At 53.8% G+C, this 17587-nt stretch overlaps 3 long non-coding RNA genes across 8 annotated transcripts; all 3 read right to left on the bottom strand.

The window, feature by feature from the left end:
- Positions 1–293: 293 nt before the first annotated feature.
- On the bottom strand, positions 294–1519 carry LOC144248546 (uncharacterized). 2 transcript variants are annotated; one of them, XR_013341835.1, is made up of 3 exons: positions 1177–1409; positions 971–1024; positions 294–649 (listed from the first exon to the last, which is right to left on the bottom strand). It is a non-coding gene; the product is annotated as an uncharacterized LOC144248546 (long non-coding RNA). The 2 variants fall into 2 exon arrangements; XR_013341836.1 differs by lacking the exon at positions 1177–1409 and adding an exon at positions 1418–1519 and having other exon boundaries at positions 304–649.
- Positions 1520–6152: 4633 nt separating this feature from the next.
- On the bottom strand, positions 6153–12170 carry LOC144248545 (uncharacterized). 5 transcript variants are annotated; one of them, XR_013341831.1, is made up of 4 exons: positions 11724–11956; positions 11518–11571; positions 11069–11194; positions 6153–6231 (listed from the first exon to the last, which is right to left on the bottom strand). It is a non-coding gene; the product is annotated as an uncharacterized LOC144248545 (long non-coding RNA). The 5 variants fall into 5 exon arrangements; XR_013341833.1 differs by lacking the exons at positions 6153–6231; positions 11724–11956 and adding an exon at positions 12012–12125 and having other exon boundaries at positions 10609–11194; XR_013341832.1 differs by lacking the exons at positions 6153–6231; positions 11724–11956 and adding an exon at positions 11965–12120 and having other exon boundaries at positions 10609–11194.
- Positions 12171–13893: 1723 nt separating this feature from the next.
- On the bottom strand, positions 13894–16224 carry LOC144248547 (uncharacterized). Its single transcript, XR_013341837.1, has 3 exons — positions 16142–16224; positions 14881–15183; positions 13894–14447 (listed from the first exon to the last, which is right to left on the bottom strand). It is a non-coding gene; the product is annotated as an uncharacterized LOC144248547 (long non-coding RNA).
- Between the last annotated feature and the right edge of the window lie 1363 nt (positions 16225–17587).

Here is a 17587-nt window from a genome sequence, read left to right as displayed (position 1 = left end):
TGGGGGTCTCAGAAGGCTTTTGGGCGTCCCAGGAGGAATTTTGGGGACCCTGATGGGAATTTTGCGGGTCCCAGGGTGTTTTTGGGAGAAATTTTGCGGGTCCCAAATAGATTTTTGAAGGTCCTGGGGGGTTTTGGGGTCCTGAAGGGATATTCTGGAGGTCTCAGGGTGTTTTTTGGGGGTTACAGGAGGAATTTTGGGGACCCTGATGGGAATTTTGGGGTCTCAGGGGGTTTTTGGAGTCCCAAAGGGAATTTTGGGCATCCTGGGGTGGGTTTTGCATTCCTGGGGAGAATTTTGGGGATCTCAGGTGGGGGGTTTTGGGAAGAATTTTGGGGGTCCCGAGTAAAATTTTGGGGTCCTGGGGGGGGTTTAGGGTCCTGAAGGGAATTTTGGGGTCTCAGGAGGTTTTTGGGGATCACGATGAGATAAGTGGAAGATCATTTGTTCACTGTGATATGCTCGATTACCTTGGTTTGCATAAGAATGTACTGGTGTGTCTTTGAAATGCTTATTTGCTTACAAGGTGATAAGGAGGTTGAGATTAGAGTCCTGGGTGCATGTATCTGGTCTGCTTGCTGTATCTCAAAAGAAGAGACTTAGAAGCTATCACAACGACCAGACTCAGACTACATCTGGAGAGTCACGCCTGCAAGGAGAAGGGGGGGATAAAAGGAAGGTTGGGACAGAACACAAAATGTTCTGCTATTTTCAATAAAATTGCTTTATTGGATTAAGACACTTCAAATTGCCGTGTCACAATTTATAACAACGAGAGGGTTTTGGGGTTCCGAATGGAATTTTGGGGTCCCAGGGGGATTTTTGGGGCTCCTGAAGGGAATTTTTGGATTCCCGAGGCTGTTTTTGGGGGATCCCGTTGGGTTTCTTTGGTGGTCCCGGGGCTGTTTTTCGGGGATCCCGCTGGGTTTCTTTGGGGGTCCCGGGGGTGTTTTTGGGGTCCCCCTCTCACCAGTCCATGGCCGCTTCCACTCCCCGGTTCCCGGTCAGCGCCAGCGCCTTCGCCCTGCGGGACCGGGGGGCTCCCGGTTATTTTTGCAGGGGTCGCGGGAGGGGCCTGAGGCGTCCCGGGAGTCCCGGAGTCTCCGGGGCCTTTCCGTGTCTACCCCCGCCCCCCCACCCCCCCAATAATCCCATTCCCGGTCCCGGTGCCGTTACCGGGTCCACTCCGGCTGCTCCCGCCCGCCCTCCCCCGCTGTCCCCGGCACTCCTTCGGTGTCCCAGCGGTGCCGCCGCCCTCGCGCGCGCCGGGTCCCGAATCCCATCTCCAGCAGCGCCTCCAGGGCGAGCCCGGGCCCGGTCACACCGCTCGCCGCCATCACGGCGGCGCCGGGCTCGCGACACGTGGGGGACGGCGGCCGGCGCGACACAGAAAGGCAGAAACCGTTCCGGTACGGACAGCGGCCGGAGAGGGCCCGAAAAGAACGAATGCGTTCCAATACGGACGGCGGCCTCCGAGAGATAAAAAGCATCAACTGCGTTCTCGTACGGACGGCGGCCGTACAGGGACAAAAAGTCTAAACTGCGTTCTCGTACGGACGGCGGCCGTACAGGCACAAAAACCTAGAAATGCGTTCTCGTACGGACGGCGGCCGTACAGGCACAGAAAGCTTGAAATGCGTTCTCGTACGGACGGCGGCCGTACAGGCACAGAAAGCTTGAAATGCGTTCTCGTACGGACGGCGCTCGTACAGGGACAAAAAGTCTAAACTGCGTTCTCGTACGGACGGCGGCCGTACAGGCACAGAAAGCTTGAAATGCGTTCTCGTACGGACGGCGGCCGTACAGGGACAAAAAGTCTAAACTGCGTTCTCGTACGGACGGCGGCTGTACAGGCACAAAAAGTCTAAACTGCGTTCTCGTACGGACGGCGGCCGTACAGGCACAGAAAGGCAGAAATGCGTTCTCGTACGGACGGCGGCCGTACAGGGACAGAAAGCTTGAAATGCGTTCTCGTACGGACGGCGCTCGTACAGGGACAAAAAGTCTAAACTGCGTTCTCGTACGGACGGCGGCCGTACAGGCACAAAAACCTAGAAATGCGTTCTCGTACGGACGGCGGCCGTACAGGCACAGAAAGCTTGAAATGCGTTCTCGTACGGACGGCGGCCGTACATGGACAGAAAGCTTGAAATGCGTTCTCGTACGGACGGCGGCCGTACAGGGACAAAAAGTCTAAACTGCGTTCTTGTACGAACGGTGGCCGTGCAGGGACAAAAAGTCTCAAATGCGTTGTCGTACGGCCAGCGGCCGGCGTGGGACAGGAAGCCGCTCGCGCCGCCGCTATCCTCGGCGCCGCGGAGCCGCCTCCAGCCCTCCCCTCACTCACAGACACCGCCCCGCTCGCCGCTCGCTCCCGCCTCTCACCCCTCCCGCCCCGTCTCGGTGGTTTTTGGGCCGCTCTGGCTCCTCCCGCCCCGTCTCGGTGGTTTTGCCGGGCGCTGGCTGGGGGGCTGCAGTACCGCTCTCTGTCCACAAGGCGGCAGCACTGCCGCCCGCCACCGCCGGGAGCCGCCGCTCGCCTCGGGGCCGCGGGGCGGGGCCGGCGGCAAAAAAGAACGGGCGCCGTCCCCTGCGGAATGTCCTCGGTAGCAAATGCCCCGAAACATCTCGCGCGGAAAAGAACGCAAACAAAAAAAACCCTGCCTCTAACCCAACAAGAACCAAAAGAAAAAACCTTTTCTTTTAAACTGCATTTCAATGTATTTTATTTTTGTATTTTTCATATTTATATTCACATTCGGATTTATAATTCGGATTTAAAGGCCGGCAGGGGAGGCAAGAGGGACGGGGCACAGAGGAGGGAGAGAGGGGTAATGGACGGAGCAGCGGGGCAGGGACAGGATAGGAAGGAGCCGGGTTTGGGGGGGACACGGAAACGGGGGAAAGAGAGGTAACTGAACACGGGCAGGAGGATGGAGCGGTAGAGAGAGGGACAGGAGGGGATCCCTCCCGGCGCCCCGCCCTGCCAGGGCTGCTGCGCTCGGCAGAGCTCGGCTCGGTTCGGCTGGACTCGGCAAAGCTCGGCTCCGCTCGCCTCCTCGGCCCCTTTCGGCCGCTTTCGGCCACGCTCGGCTATTCCCGCCCGCACCCGCCTCCATTCGCCCATTCCCACAGCTCGGCTCCCTCCGCCCGGCCCCGGCTCCCTCCGGCTCACACATTTCCTCAGGGCACCTCAGCACAGGGCACACAAACTGCAGTCCCTACAAGGCTTGCGGCTCTTTCAACACACACACACTTGCTCCTTTAGGACAAGAATAGTTACATCTAAAAGCAATTCCCTCATTTTGCATCTCCTTTTTATTTAACCTCCCCAAAATCCCATACATATCACAAAGAATGTGCAGTTCTGGTTCCCCCACCCTCCGTACCCTATTTGTACAAAGGACCTGGGCGCAGCACACACTCGAAATTCAACTGAATAAAGCCCGGCTTCAATAATCAGAACAACTGACGTTTGTTTACAAATTAGGTGCAGTTTTGTACGGTGCTGCGTGCCCTCAGAGCCAAGTCGAGGAAAAAGAGCTACAGCACTAGAACCTAAGTTTTAGCAGCCAAGTCATTTGTAATTTGTGCCATAAAGTAAACAAAGCATAACTACAGTATTATCTGCTGAAGTTCTCCACTGTGGGTTTCGGGTACAGCAGCACGTGCTTTACTCCCAGCAAAAGCTGCTCAGGTGGGGGGAGCCGGGAAGCCAAGTCTCTCCACTTTGTCTGAACACCATCTTCCAGGAAGGTACTGCTTCTTCTCTCCCAGGCTCCCTTCAGCAAAGTGGCAAATACAGAATCCGGTGCCACAGGAGGCTCTTGACTTACCTCCTTGTGGTTTTCAAACTGTTTAAAGCGAAACAAAAAGCAGAAGAGAAAAACAGTGATGAGTATGAAACAAAAATCTCTTCAGCTGCCTTTGTTTTGAGATGAGCTCTGAACTGAGGCTCTGGGAGCACAGGCGTGCAGTCCTGCTAGAACAGAGCTGCCCAGCAGTCTCCCCAGGGGCATCTGGAGTGTTCACACTGCTGAGCTTAGAAAAACTCACAAAACCCAGCCCAGGGGCCTGTGATCCTCCACCCACCTGGGGGAACTCCAGGCACTGTAAACAGAGGCCACAGCACACACCAGGCTCTGCTGTGCCCAGTGAGGAGTCTCTGTATGTGCCCTGAGCCCTGGTATCGCCTCCCAAACACCACAGAGACCTCTTGTGTCAACAGAGAAAAGCCCTGGAGCAAACGTGTGTCCCCAGCAGGATCAACAAGAGATGCAGAATTACCTCCTCAATAAAAACGCTGTTTCTGATGGAAATGTAACCTCTGTCGACTGCGAGGATTTCATAGGAATACTGGCTCAAGAATTCAGTGACTTCAGGGATTCCATACCACAGGTTCCTGGGACTGCTTGGGCATCCAGAGCCTATAGTATCGGTTAAACTGGTAGAGCTGAGGATAATTAGCAGCTTTCAGGGACTCAGGATCTTTGTCACAGAGATGGAACGTCAAGCAGGGAGCAAGGGGTTCTCTCGGAGGGTGCAGGAGGCCAGTGAAAACAGCACCAAGGGCCTCCACGACGTCTGCTCCTAGAAAAGCCAAATAAATTAAACTATTGACATGAGCACAGACACTGGGGCAACCTTCCTTACTTTGGGCCTTGCCAGCAGCCCACACAGCCTCATGCAGAAAAGAACTGAACGAGATCAAAAAGTGTTCCTAGTGACCTAGACAGGTGCTCCTGGCCGCTGAGGTACCTGAAAAACCCTCCAGACATCATCAGCTCTTGCTGAAGCAAATAATCCACCTTCACTGTGTTGTGCCAAAAACACGCCCGGCCCTTAACAGGGAGAGACCCTGCCAGGCACCGCCTCAGAGAAGAACCGAGCTGTACTGGGGGGACACACCCAGCCAACGTGTACAAGTTAAACAGAATTTTCTCTCAGAACTGGGACTTTCAGCACCCCCCAGGTGCTACTCGACTGCCACATACACACAGAGGGCTTCGTGAGGTGCTCTGGGGTTGGCCAGTCCTGCTCCAAGCCCTGCTGATGCCCCGGTGGTTTTAAGGATGTCCTCAAGGAGGTGGTAGAACCTCACAGTGTTTGCCCCTGGAGCTCAATTTCTGAAGTTTTCCTTGGGAAATGCATCCACTTCCTACTTAACAATGCAGACCCCTCTCCCTGCTCTCAGGAAGAGCTGCCCACAGGCACGGGAACCACCTTCCTCTCCTGATCGCCACGCTCTGCCCTTAAAACGCTGTTACTGAGGCCAGCTACTTCCAGACCAAGACTGTCCATGCAGGGACAGTGTCCCTTCTCTTCAGGGTCAGGGAAAAAGGGCAGAAGCACCTACAGAGCTTCAATGCCCCGCTTGAGCACAAAGCACCATGAATCTGAACCTCCTGCTGCTTGCAGGGAAGATAATAAAATGCCTCAAGGTAAAAAATGATAAATGGTAAAAAATTATTACAAGAGGGTAGAAGTGATGCTGCTTTCACTCCACTGCTAGAAATGACACATAAAACATAAAAAAAACCCCTGTACCTGTTCCGTTTTCAGACTGAAACAACAGCATATTCCTGGCTGCTCATGCAGCAGGGACAACAGCACTGAAGGGAAATGTTTGGATAATCACATCTTCATTGAAAGAGAACACAATTCCTTCATCTAAGCCATCACTGCCCTCCATCAGAACAGCCAGCACATCCACGACATCTAATAAGCGAAGGAAAAAATGTAAGCAGAGGATCCAGACTTACTGGGAAAACAACAGAGGTAGAATGCAACATTCCAGGAACACAAGGTAGCTTTTTAGTCACAAAAAAAAAGAAAAAAAAAAAAAAAACCACCCAAAAAAACCTAAAAAAAAACCCACCAAAAAACAAAAAACCCCAAAAAACCCCAAAGGCACATTTGCCAGGCAATACAAAGTTAGGGGCAGCACAAAAATCCCAGCTGTACTTCACTCTGCCTTTCAAAGCTGCTGTCCAGCACAGGTTGCCCACAGAAGCTGTGGCTGCCCCCGGATCCCTGGAAGTGTCCAAGGCCAGGCTGGACAGGGCTTGGAGCACCCTGGCATGGTGGAAGGTGTCCCTGCCCATGGCAGGGGTGGAATGGGACGAGCTTTAAATAAAGGTGCCTTCCCATCCAAACCCTTCTGGGATTCCACGATTCTGTGAGCAGCCCCAGGCAGAAGGGCTAAATTTCCATTGTGGTTCGGAAATGCTGCTGCAAGAGCACAAACAGATTTCAAATACTGTTCAAGTGGCACAACCACATCAAAAATTACGTCTGGGGGTAAAGTGGCAACTCTGCAATTCCAACCTCTGATAGCAAGGACACATGGAGGGCTGAATCCGGGGGGAGTTTGGGGTCCGAGTCGGGGTCGTCTTCATGAGCCACCAGCCTGGGGACCCAAAAATCGGGGGGAACCCCGAATTGGGGGAGGACCCAAAATTGGGGGGGTCCTGGGGGGCTCTGGAAGGTCTTTGCAGCATCCCAGGAGGAATTTTGGGAGTCCCAAGAGGGGGTTTGGGGAGTCATGAAGGGAATTTAGGGGGTCTCAGAGAGTTTTTGGGGGGTCCCAGGAGGAATTTTGGGGACCCTGATGGGAATTTTGGGGATCCCAGGGGGTGTTTTGAGGTCCTGGAGAGGTTTTTGGGGGGGTCTCAGGGAGTTTTTGGGGTCCCAGGAGAAATTTCAGGGGTCCTAAAGAGAAATTTGGAGGTCCCAGAAGGTGTTTTGGGGTGACAAATAGAATTTTGGGGGTTCAGGGGGTGTTTTGGGGTCCCGAAGGGAATTTTGGGGGTCCCAGTGGGGTTTTGGGGGCCCTGAAGGGAATTTTGGGCGTCCCAGGGGGGGGTTTGGAGTCCTGGGGAGAATTTTGGGTATCTCAAGAGGTTTTTGGGAGGAATTTTGGGGTCCCAAAGAGAATTTTGTGGGTCCTGGGGAGGGTTTGGGTCCTGAAGTAGAATTTTGGGGGTCCCAGGGGGTTTTGGGGGGTCCCAGGAGGAATTTCAGGGACCCTGATAGGAATTTTGGGGGTCCCAGCGGGGGTTTTGGAGTCCCAAAGGGAATTTTGGCCAACCCAGGGGGAGTTTTGGAGTCCTGGGGAGAATTTTGAGGGTCTCAGGGGGGTTTTGGGTGGAATTTTGGGGGTCCCGAGTGGAATTTTGTGGGTCCTGGGGAGGGTTTGGGGTTCTGAAGGGAATTTTGGGGATTTCTGGGAGTTTTTGGGGGGTTCCAGTAGGAATTTTGGGGTCCTGAAGGGAAATTTGGGGGTCCCAGGGGGGGTTTTGGGGTCCCAAAGGGAATTTTGGAAGTCCCAGGGGGGATTTTGCGGTCCTGGAGAGGTTTTTGGGTGTCCCAGGGGGCCTTGTGATGTCCTGGAGAGAATTTTGGGGGTCTCAGGGGGTCTTGGGGAGGAATTTTGGGGGTCCCAAGTAGAATTTTGTGGGTCCTGGGGGGGGTTTGGGGTCCTCAAGTGGATTTTGGGGGTCTCAGGGGGTTTTGGGGGGTCCCAGGAGGAATTTAGGGGTCCTGAAGGGAATTTTGGGGTCTCAAGGAGTTTTGGGGGGTTTCAGGAGGAATTTCGAGGACCCTGATGGGAATTTTGGAGGTCCCAGGCGGGTTTTTGGGGTCCCAAATGGAAGTTTGGGCGTTCCGGGAGGGGTTTTGGGGTCCCAAAGGGAATTTTGATGGTCTCAGGGGGGTTTTGGGAGGAATTTTGTGGGTCCCAACCAGAATTTTGAGGGTCCTGGGGGTGGGTTTTGGGTCCTGAAGGGAATTTTGAGGTCTCACGAAGTTTTTGGGGGGTCCCAGAAAGAATTTCGGGGACCCTGATGGGAATTTTGGGGCTCCCGGTGGGGGGTTTGGGGTCCCGAAGAGAATTTTGGGGGTCTCAGTGGGGTTTTGGGTCTCCCAGGAGGAATTTCAGGGACCCTGATGGGAATTTGGGGTGTCCCAGGGGGGCTTGTGGTGTCCTGGGGAGAATTTTAGGGGTCTTGGGGGTTTTTTGGGAGGAATTTTGGGGGTCCCGAGTGGAATTTTGTGTGTCCTGGGGAGGGTTTGGGGTTCTGACGGGAATTTTGGGGACTTCTGGGAGTTTGTGGGGGGTCCCAGGAGGAATTTGGGGTTTGTGAGAACCCCAGCCTTTCTCTGGGGTCTCATATGGTGGTGAAATTCCTCCTCCAACCCGTGCTTCCAAAGAAAAACTCCGCAGGCTTTAGCTGTTCAGTCTCAAGGCAGTTTATCGCTAGTTATCTAACAGATTATGTTCTTGGACTGCGGCTGTTTGATCAGCGGCCTGGATAGAGGCACACACACCCCCTGACATCCTCTCTATCTGCTGTCTTCTTCGTCTCTCCCCCCGCCCAGGGCTGCTGCTATCTTTTATAAGATATATTACGTATTACATGTTTACAATTATTCTCCAGTACCTACTACCTACGTTGCCAAGTGTTTTTCTACTCTAAATGAATCTGTGAGTGCCAACATCACCCAGAACATGGAGGTAAGGAAAAAGAAGGAGGAAGAACAGGATCAGCCCACTTTCCTCCATCTTAGAACTCCTGACCCCCATGTACAAAGTGAAAACCCCCCTGGACATGTGCTAAAACCCCCTTGTACAATACTAAAAAAATTTCCCCTCTACTTTGTAATTACTTTTACTATACTATCTAACCCTTTGTGACTGCTTGTTCCACCTCCAAAGTTGGTAACTCATTCCATGGCTCAAACTCACAATCACAGCTGTTTCCAGCTGCCTGCCAGGGTCCCAAATGCTTCTGACCAAGGCCTGGAACCACTAAAAATATCTGAGAGACATTATGAGTTCCCACAGGGGTCCTGAAAAGAAATCTGGGGGTCCCAGGGGGGGTTTTGGGGTCCTGAAGGGAATTTTGGGTGTCCCAGGGGGTTTTTGGAGTCCTGGGGAGAATTTTGAGGGTCTCAGGGGAGTTTTGGGAGGAATTTTGGGGTCCCGAGTAGAATTTTGTGGGTCCTGGGGGAAGTTTTGAGGTCCCGAAGGGAATTTTGGGAGTCATAGGGGGAGTTTTGAAGTCCTGGGGAAAATTTTGAGGGTCTTAGGGGGTTTTTGGGTGGAATTTTGAGGGTCCCGAGTAGAATTTTGGGGGTCCTGGGGGGGAGGTTTGGGGTCCTGAAGTGAATTTTGGGGTCTCAGGAAGTTTTGGGGGGTCCCAGAAAGAATTTTGGGGACCCCGATGGGAATTTGGGGCTCCCGGGGGGGGTTTTTGGAGTCCGGAAGGGAATTTTGGGGGACCAGGGGGGGTTTTGGGGTCCCAATGGGAATTTTGGGAGTTCCAAGGGGGTGGGTTGGGGTCCGGAAGGGAATTTTAGGGGTCTCAGGGGGTTTTTGGGGGTACCTGGAGGAATTTCGGGGACCCTGATGGGAATTTTGGGAGTCCCAGGGGGGGTTTTGGGTCCCAAAGGCAATTTTGGGAGTCCCAGGGGGAGTTTTGGAGCACTGGGGAGAATTTTGGGGGTCTCAGGGGGTTTTTGGGAGGAATTTTGGGGGTCCTGAGTAAAATTTTGGGGGTCCTGGGTGGGGTTTTGGGTTCCTAAAAAGAATTCTGGGGGTTTCAGGGGGCTTTTGGGCGTCCCAGGAGGAATTTCAGGGGTCCTAAAGGGAAATTTGCAGGTCCTGGGGGGTGTTTTGGGGTCCCAATGGGAATTTTGGGCGTCCCAGGGGGGGTTTTGGAGTCCTGGGGAGAATTTTGGGGGTCTCAAGGTGTTTTTGGTAGAAATTTTGGGGGTCCCGAGTAGATTTTTGGGGGTCCTGGGGGGTTTTTGGGTTCCTGAAGAGAATTCTGGGGGTCTCAGAAGGCTTTTGGGCGTCCCAGGAGGAATTTTGGGGACCCTGATGGGAATTTTGCGGGTCTCAGGGTGGTTTTTGGGTCCCAAAGGCAATTTTGGGAGTCCCAGGGGAAGTTTTGGAGTCCTGGGGAGAATTTTGGGGGTCTCAGGGGTTTTTTGGGAGGAATTTTGGGGGTCCCGAGTAGAATTTTGGGGGTCCTGGGTGGAGTTTTGGGTTCCTAAAAAGAATTCTGGGGGTTTCAGGGGGCTTTTGGGGGTCCCAGGAGGAATTTTGGGGACCCTGATGGGAATTTTGCGGGTCTCAGGGTGGTTTTTGGGGTCACAAAGGGAATTTTGGGAGTCCCAGGGGGAGTTTTGGAGCACTGGGGAGAATTTTGGGGGTCTCAGGGGGTTTTTGGGAGGAATTTTGGGGGTCCTGAGTAAAATTTTGGGGGTCCTGGGTGGGGTTTTGGGTTCCTAAAAAGAATTCTGGGGGTTTCAGGGGGCTTTTGGGCGTCCCAGGAGGAATTTCAGGGGTCCTAAAGGGAAATTTGCAGGTCCTGGGGGGTGTTTTGGGGTCCCAATGGGAATTTTGGGCGTCCCAGGGGGGGTTTTGGAGTCCTGGGGAGAATTTTGGGGGTCTCAAGGTGTTTTTGGTAGAAATTTTGGGGGGCCCGAGTAGAATTTTGGGGGTCCTGGGGGGTTTTTGGGTTCCTGAAGAGAATTCTGGGGGTCTCAGAAGGCTTTTGGGCGTCCCAGGAGGAATTTTGGGGACCCTGATGGGAATTTTGCGGGTCCCAGGATGTTTTTGGGAGAAATTTTGCGGGTCCCAAATAGATTTTTGAAGGTCCTGGGGGGTTTTGGGGTCCTGAAGGGATATTCTGGAGGTCTCAGGGTGTTTTTGGGGGTTACAGGAGGAATTTTGGGGACCCTGATGGGAATTTTGGGGGTCTCAGGGGGGTTTTTGGAGTCCCAAAGGGAATTTTGGGCATCCTGGGGTGGGTTTTGCATTCCTGGGGAGAATTTTGGGGATCTCAGGTGGGGGGTTTTGGGAAGAATTTTGGGGGTCCCGAGTAAAATTTTGGGGTCCTGGGGGGGGTTTAGGGTCCTGAAGGGAATTTTGGGGGTCTCAGGAGGTTTTTGGGGATCACGATGAGATAAGTGGAAGATCATTTGTTCACTGTGATATGCTCGATTACCTTGGTTTGCATAAGAATGTACTGGTGTGTCTTTGAAATGCTTATTTGCTTACAAGGTGATAAGGAGGTTGAGATTAGAGTCCTGGGTGCATGTATCTGGTCTGCTTGCTGTATCTCAAAAGAAGAGACTTAGAAGCTATCACAACGACCAGACTCAGACTACATCTGGAGAGTCACGCCTGCAAGGAGAAGGGGGGGGATAAAAGGAAGGTTGGGACAGAACACAAAATGTTCTGCTATTTTCAATAAAATTGCTTTATTGGATTAAGACACTTCAAATTGCCGTGTCACAATTTATAACAACGAGAGGGTTTTGGGGTTCCGAATGGAATTTTGGGGGTCCCAGGGGGATTTTTGGGGCTCCTGAAGGGAATTTTTGGATTCCCGAGGCTGTTTTTGGGGGATCCCGTTGGGTTTCTTTGGTGGTCCCGGGGCTGTTTTTCGGGGATCCCGCTGGGTTTCTTTGGGGGTCCCGGGAGTGTTTTTGGGGTCCCCCTCTCACCAGTCCATGGCCGCTTCCACTCCCCGGTTCCCGGTCAGCGCCAGCGCCTTCGCCCTGCGGGACCGGGGGGCTCCCGGTTATTTTTGCAGGGGTCGCGGGAGGGGCCTGAGGCGTCCCGGGAGTCCCGGAGTCTCCGGGGCCTTTCCGTGTCTACCCCCGCCCCCCCACCCCCCCAATAATCCCATTCCCGGTCCCGGTGCCGTTACCGGGTCCACTCCGGCTGCTCCCGCCCGCCCTCCCCCGCTGTCCCCGGCACTCCTTCGGTGTCCCAGCGGTGCCGCCGCCCTCGCGCGCGCCGGGTCCCGAATCCCATCTCCAGCAGCGCCTCCAGGGCGAGCCCGGGCCCGGTCACACCGCTCGCCGCCATCACGGCGGCGCCGGGCTCGCGACACGTGGGGGACGGCGGCCGGCGCGACACAGAAAGGCAGAAACCGTTCCGGTACGGACAGCGGCCGGAGAGGGCCCGAAAAGAACGAATGCGTTCCAATACGGACGGCGGCCTCCGAGAGATAAAAAGCATCAACTGCGTTCTCGAACGGACGGCGTCCAGAGAGAGGCAAAAAGTCTAAACTGCGTTCTCGTACGGACGGCGGCCGTACAGGCACAAAAACCTAGAAATGCGTTCTCGTACGGACGGCGGCCGTACAGGCACAGAAAGCTTGAAATGCGTTCTCGTACGGACGGCGGCCGTACAGGCACAGAAAGCTTGAAATGCGTTCTCGTACGGACGGCGCTCGTACAGGGACAAAAAGTCTAAACTGCGTTCTCGTACGGACGGCGGCCGTACAGGCACAGAAAGCTTGAAATGCGTTCTCGTACGGACGGCGCTCGTACAGGGACAAAAAGTCTAAACTGCGTTCTCGTACGGACGGCGGCCGTACAGGCACAAAAACCTAGAAATGTGTTCTCGTACGGACGGCGGCCGTACAGGCACAAAAAGTCTAAACTGCGTTCTCGTACGGACAGCGGCCGTACAGGCACAGAAAGGCAGAAATGCGTTCTGGTACGGACGGCGGCCGTACAGGGACAGAAAGCTTGAAATGCGTTCTCGTACGGACGGCGCTCGTACAGGGACAAAAAGTCTAAACTGCGTTCTCGTACGGACGGCGGCCGTACAGGCACAAAAACCTAGAAATGCGTTCTCGTACGGACGGCGGCCGTACAGGCACAGAAAGCTTGAAATGCGTTCTCGTACGGACGGCGGCCGTACATGGACAGAAAGCTTAAAATGCGTTCTCGTACGGACGGCGGCCGTACAGGGACAAAAAGTCTAAACTGCGTTCTTGTACGAACGGTGGCCGTGCAGGGACAAAAAGTCTCAAATGCGTTGTCGTACGGCCAGCGGCCGGCGTGGGACAGGAAGCCGCTCGCGCCGCCGCTATCCTCGGCGCCGCGGAGCCGCCTCCAGCCCTCCCCTCACTCACAGACACCGCCCCGCTCGCCGCTCGCTCCCGCCTCTCACCCCTCCCGCCCCGTCTCGGTGGTTTTTGGGCCGCTCTGGCTCCTCCCGCCCCGTCTCGGTGGTTTTGCCGGGCGCTGGCTGGGGGGCTGCAGTACCGCTCTCTGTCCACAAGGCGGCAGCACTGCCGCCCGCCACCGCCGGGGGCCGCCGCTCGCCTCGGGGCCGCGGGCGGGGCCGGCGGCAAAAAAGAACGGGCGCCGTCCCCTGCGGAATGTCCTCGGTAGCAAATGCCCCGAAACATCTCGCGCGGAAAAGAACGCAAACAAAAAAAACCCTGCCTCTAACCCAACAAGAACCAAAAGAAAAAACCTTTTCTTTTAAACTGCATTTCAATGTATTTTATTTTTGTATTTTTCATATTTATATTCACATTCGGATTTATAATTCGGATTTAAAGGCCGGCAGGGGAGGCAAGAGGGACGGGGCACAGAGGAGGGAGAGAGGGGTAATGGACGGAGCAGCGGGGCAGGGACAGGATAGGAAGGAGCCGGGTTTGGGGGGGACACGGAAACGGGGGAAAGAGAGGTAACTGAACACGGGCAGGAGGATGGAGCGGTAGAGAGAGGGACAGGAGGGGATCCCTCCCGGCGCCCCGCCCTGCCAGGGCTGCTGCGCTCGGCAGAGCTCGGCTCGGTTCGGCTGGACTCGGCAAAGCTCGGCTCCGCTCGCCTCCTCGGCCCCTTTCGGCCGCTTTCGGCCACGCTCGGCTATTCCCGCCCGCACCCGCCTCCATTCGCCCATTCCCACAGCTCGGCTCCCTCCGCCCGGCCCCGGCTCCCTCCGGCTCACACATTTCCTCAGGGCACCTCAGCACAGGGCACACAAACTGCAGTCCCTACAAGGCTTGCGGCTCTTTCAACACACACACACTTGCTCCTTTAGGACAAGAATAGTTACATCTAAAAGCAATTCCCTCATTTTGCATCTCCTTTTTATTTAACCTCCCCAAAATCCCATACATATCACAAAGAATGTGCAGTTCTGGTTCCCCCACCCTCCGTACCCTATTTGTACAAAGGACCTGGGCGCAGCACACACTCGAAATTCAACTGAATAAAGCCCGGCTTCAATAATCAGAACAACTGACGTTTGTTTACAAATTAGGTGCAGTTTTGTACGGTGCTGCGTGCCCTCAGAGCCAAGTCGAGGAAAAAGAGCTACAGCACTAGAACCTAAGTTTTAGCAGCCAAGTCATTTGTAATTTGTGCCATAAAGTAAACAAAGCATAACTACAGTATTATCTGCTGAAGTTCTCCACTGTGGGTTTCGGGTACAGCAGCACGTGCTTTACTCCCAGCAAAAGCTGCTCAGGTGGGGGGAGCCGGGAAGCCAAGTCTCTCCACTTTGTCTGAACACCATCTTCCAGGAAGGTACTGCTTCTTCTCTCCCAGGCTCCCTTCAGCAAAGTGGCAAATACAGAATCCGGTGCCACAGGAGGCTCTTGGCTTAACTCCTTGTGGTTTTCAAACTGTTTAAAGCGAAACAAAAAGCAGAAGAGAAAAACAGTGATGAGTATGAAACAAAAATCTCTTCAGCTGCCTTTGTTTTGAGATGAGCTCTGAACTGAGGCTCTGGGAGCACAGGCGTGCAGTCCTGCTAGAACAGAGCTGCCCAGCAGTCTCCCCAGGGGCATCTGGAGTGTTCACACTGCTGAGCTTAGAAAAACTCACAAAACCCAGCCCAGGGGCCTGTGATCCTCCACCCACCTGGGGGAACTCCAGGTGCTGTAAACAGAGGCCACAGCACACACCAGGCTCTGCTGTGCCCAGTGAGGAGTCTCTGTATGTGCCCTGAGCCCTGGCATCGCCTCCCAAACACCACAGAGACCTCTTGTGTCAACAGAGAAAAGCCCTGGAGCAAACGTGTGTCCCCAGCAGGATCAACAAGAGATGCAGAATTACCTCCTCAATAAAAACGCTGTTTCTGATGGAAATGTAACCTCTGTCGACTGCGAGGATTTCATAGGAATACTGGCTCAAGAATTCAGTGACTTCAGGGATTCCATACCACAGGTTCCTGGGACTGCTTGGGCATCCAGAGCCTATAGTATCGGTTAAACTGGTAGAGCTGAGGATAATTAGCAGCTTTCAGGGACTCAGGATCTTTGTCACAGAGATGGAACGTCAAGCAGGGAGCAAGGGGTTCTCTCGGAGGGTGCAGGAGGCCAGTGAAAACAGCACCAAGGGCCTCCACGACGTCTGCTCCTAGAAAAGCCAAATAAATTAAACTATTGACATGAGCACAGACACTGGGGCAACCTTCCTTACTTTGGGCCTTGCCAGCAGCCCACACAGCCTCATGCAGAAAAGAACTGAACGAGATCAAAAAGTGTTCCTAGTGACCTAGACAGGTGCTCCTGGCCGCTGAGGTACCTGAAAAACCCTCCAGACATCATCAGCTCTTGCTGAAGCAAATAATCCACCTTCACTGTGTTGTGCCAAAAACACGCCCGGCCCTTAACAGGGAGAGACCCTGCCAGGCACCGCCTCAGAGAAGAACCGAGCTGTACTGGGGGGGGCACACCCAGCCAACGTGTACGAGTTAAACAGAATTTTCTCTCAGAACTGGGACTTTCAGCACCCCCCAGGTGCTACTCGACTGCCACAGACACACAGAGGGCTTCGTGAGGTGCTCTGGGGTTGGCCAGTCCTGCTCCAAGCCCTGCTGATGCCCCGGTGGTTTTAAGGATGTCCTCAAGGAGGTGGTAGAACCTCACAGTGTTTGCCCCTGGAGCTCAATTTCTGAAGTTTTCCTTGGGAAATGCATCCACTTCCTACTTAACAATGCAGACCCCTCTCCCTGCTCTCAGGAAGAGCTGCCCACAGGCACGGGAACCACCTTCCTCTCCTGATCGCCACGCTCTGCCCTTAAAACGCTGTTACTGAGGCCAGCTACTTCCAGACCAAGACTGTCCATGCAGGGACAGTGTCCCTTCTCTTCAGGGTCAGGGAAAAAGGGCAGAAGCACCTACAGAGCTTCAATGCCCCTCCTGAGCACAAAGCACCGTGAATCTGAACCTCCTGCTGCTTGCAGGGAAGATAATAAAATGCCTCAAGGTAAAAAATGATAAATGGTAAAAAATTATTACAAGAGGGTAGAAGTGATGCTGCTTTCACTCCACTGCTAGAAATGACACATAAAACATAAAAAAAACCCCTGTACCTGTTCCGTTTTCAGACTGAAACAACAGCATATTCCTGGCTGCTCATGCAGCAGGGACAACAGCACTGAAGGGAAATGTTTGGATAATCACATCTTCATTAAAAGAGAACACAATTCCTTCATCTAAGCCATCACTGCCCTCCATCAGAACAGCCAGCACATCCACGACATCTAATAAGCGAAGGAAAAAATGTAAGCAGAGGATCCAGACTTACTGGGAAAACAACAGAGGTAGAATGCAACATTCCAGGAACACAAGGTAGCTTTTTAGTCACAAAAAAAAAGAAAAAAAAGAAAAAAAAACACCCAAAAAAACCTAAAAAAAAACCCACCAAAAAACAAAAAACCCCAAAAAACCCCAAAGGCACATTTGCCAGGCAATACAAAGTTAGGGGCAGCACAAAAATCCCAGCTGTACTTCACTCTGCCTTTCAAAGCTGCTGTCCAGCACAGGTTGCCCACAGAAGCTGTGGCTGCCCCCGGATCCCTGGAAGTGTCCAAGGCCAGGGTGGACAGGGCTTGGAGCACCCTGGCATGGTGGAAGGTGTCCCTGCCCATGGCAGGGGTGGAACGGGACGAGCTTTAAATAAAGGTGCCTTCCCATCCAAACCCTTCTGGGATTCCACGATTCTGTGAGCAGCCCCAGGCAGAAGGGCTAAATTTCCATTGTGGTTCGGAAATGCTGCTGCAAGAGCACAAACAGATTTCAAATACTGTTCAAGTGGCACAACCACATCAAAAATTACGTCTGGGGGTAAAGTGGCAACTCTGCAATTCCAACCTCTGATAGCAAGGACACATGGAGGGCTGAATCCGGGGGGAGTTTGGGGTCCGAGTCGGGGTCGTCTTCATGAGCCACCAGCCTGGGGACCCAAAAATCGGGGGGAACCCCGAATTGGGGGAGGACCCAAAATTGGGGGGGTCCTGGGGGGCTCTGGAAGGTCTTTGCAGCATCCCAGGAGGAATTTTGGGAGTCCCAAGAGGGGGTTTGGGGAGTCATGAAGGGAATTTAGGGGGTCTCAGAGAGTTTTTGGGGGGTCCCAGGAGGAATTTTGGGGACCCTGATGGGAATTTTGGGGATCCCAGGGGGTGTTTTGAGGTCCTGGAGAGGTTTTTGGGGGGGTCTCAGGGAGTTTTTGGGGTCCCAGGAGAAATTTCAGGGGTCCTAAAGAGAAATTTGGAGGTCCCAGAAGGTGTTTTGGGGTGACAAATAGAATTTTGGGGGTTCAGGGGTTTTGGGGGCCCTGAAGGGAATTTTGGGCGTCCCAGGGGGGGGTTTGGAGTCCTGGGGAGAATTTTGGGTATCTCAAGAGGTTTTTGGGAGGAATTTTGGGGTCCCAAAGAGAATTTTGTGGGTCCTGGGGAGGGTTTGGGTCCTGAAGTAGAATTTTGGGGGTCCCAGGGGGTTTTGGGGGGTCCCAGGAGGAATTTCAGGGACCCTGATAG

This window comes from Lonchura striata, unplaced genomic scaffold (assembly GCF_046129695.1).
Source record: "Lonchura striata isolate bLonStr1 unplaced genomic scaffold, bLonStr1.mat Scaffold_169, whole genome shotgun sequence".
NCBI lineage: Eukaryota > Metazoa > Chordata > Aves > Passeriformes > Estrildidae > Lonchura > Lonchura striata.
The sequence above is the reverse complement of the archived record's forward strand: the minus strand, read 5'-3'. Positions and strand labels throughout refer to the sequence as shown.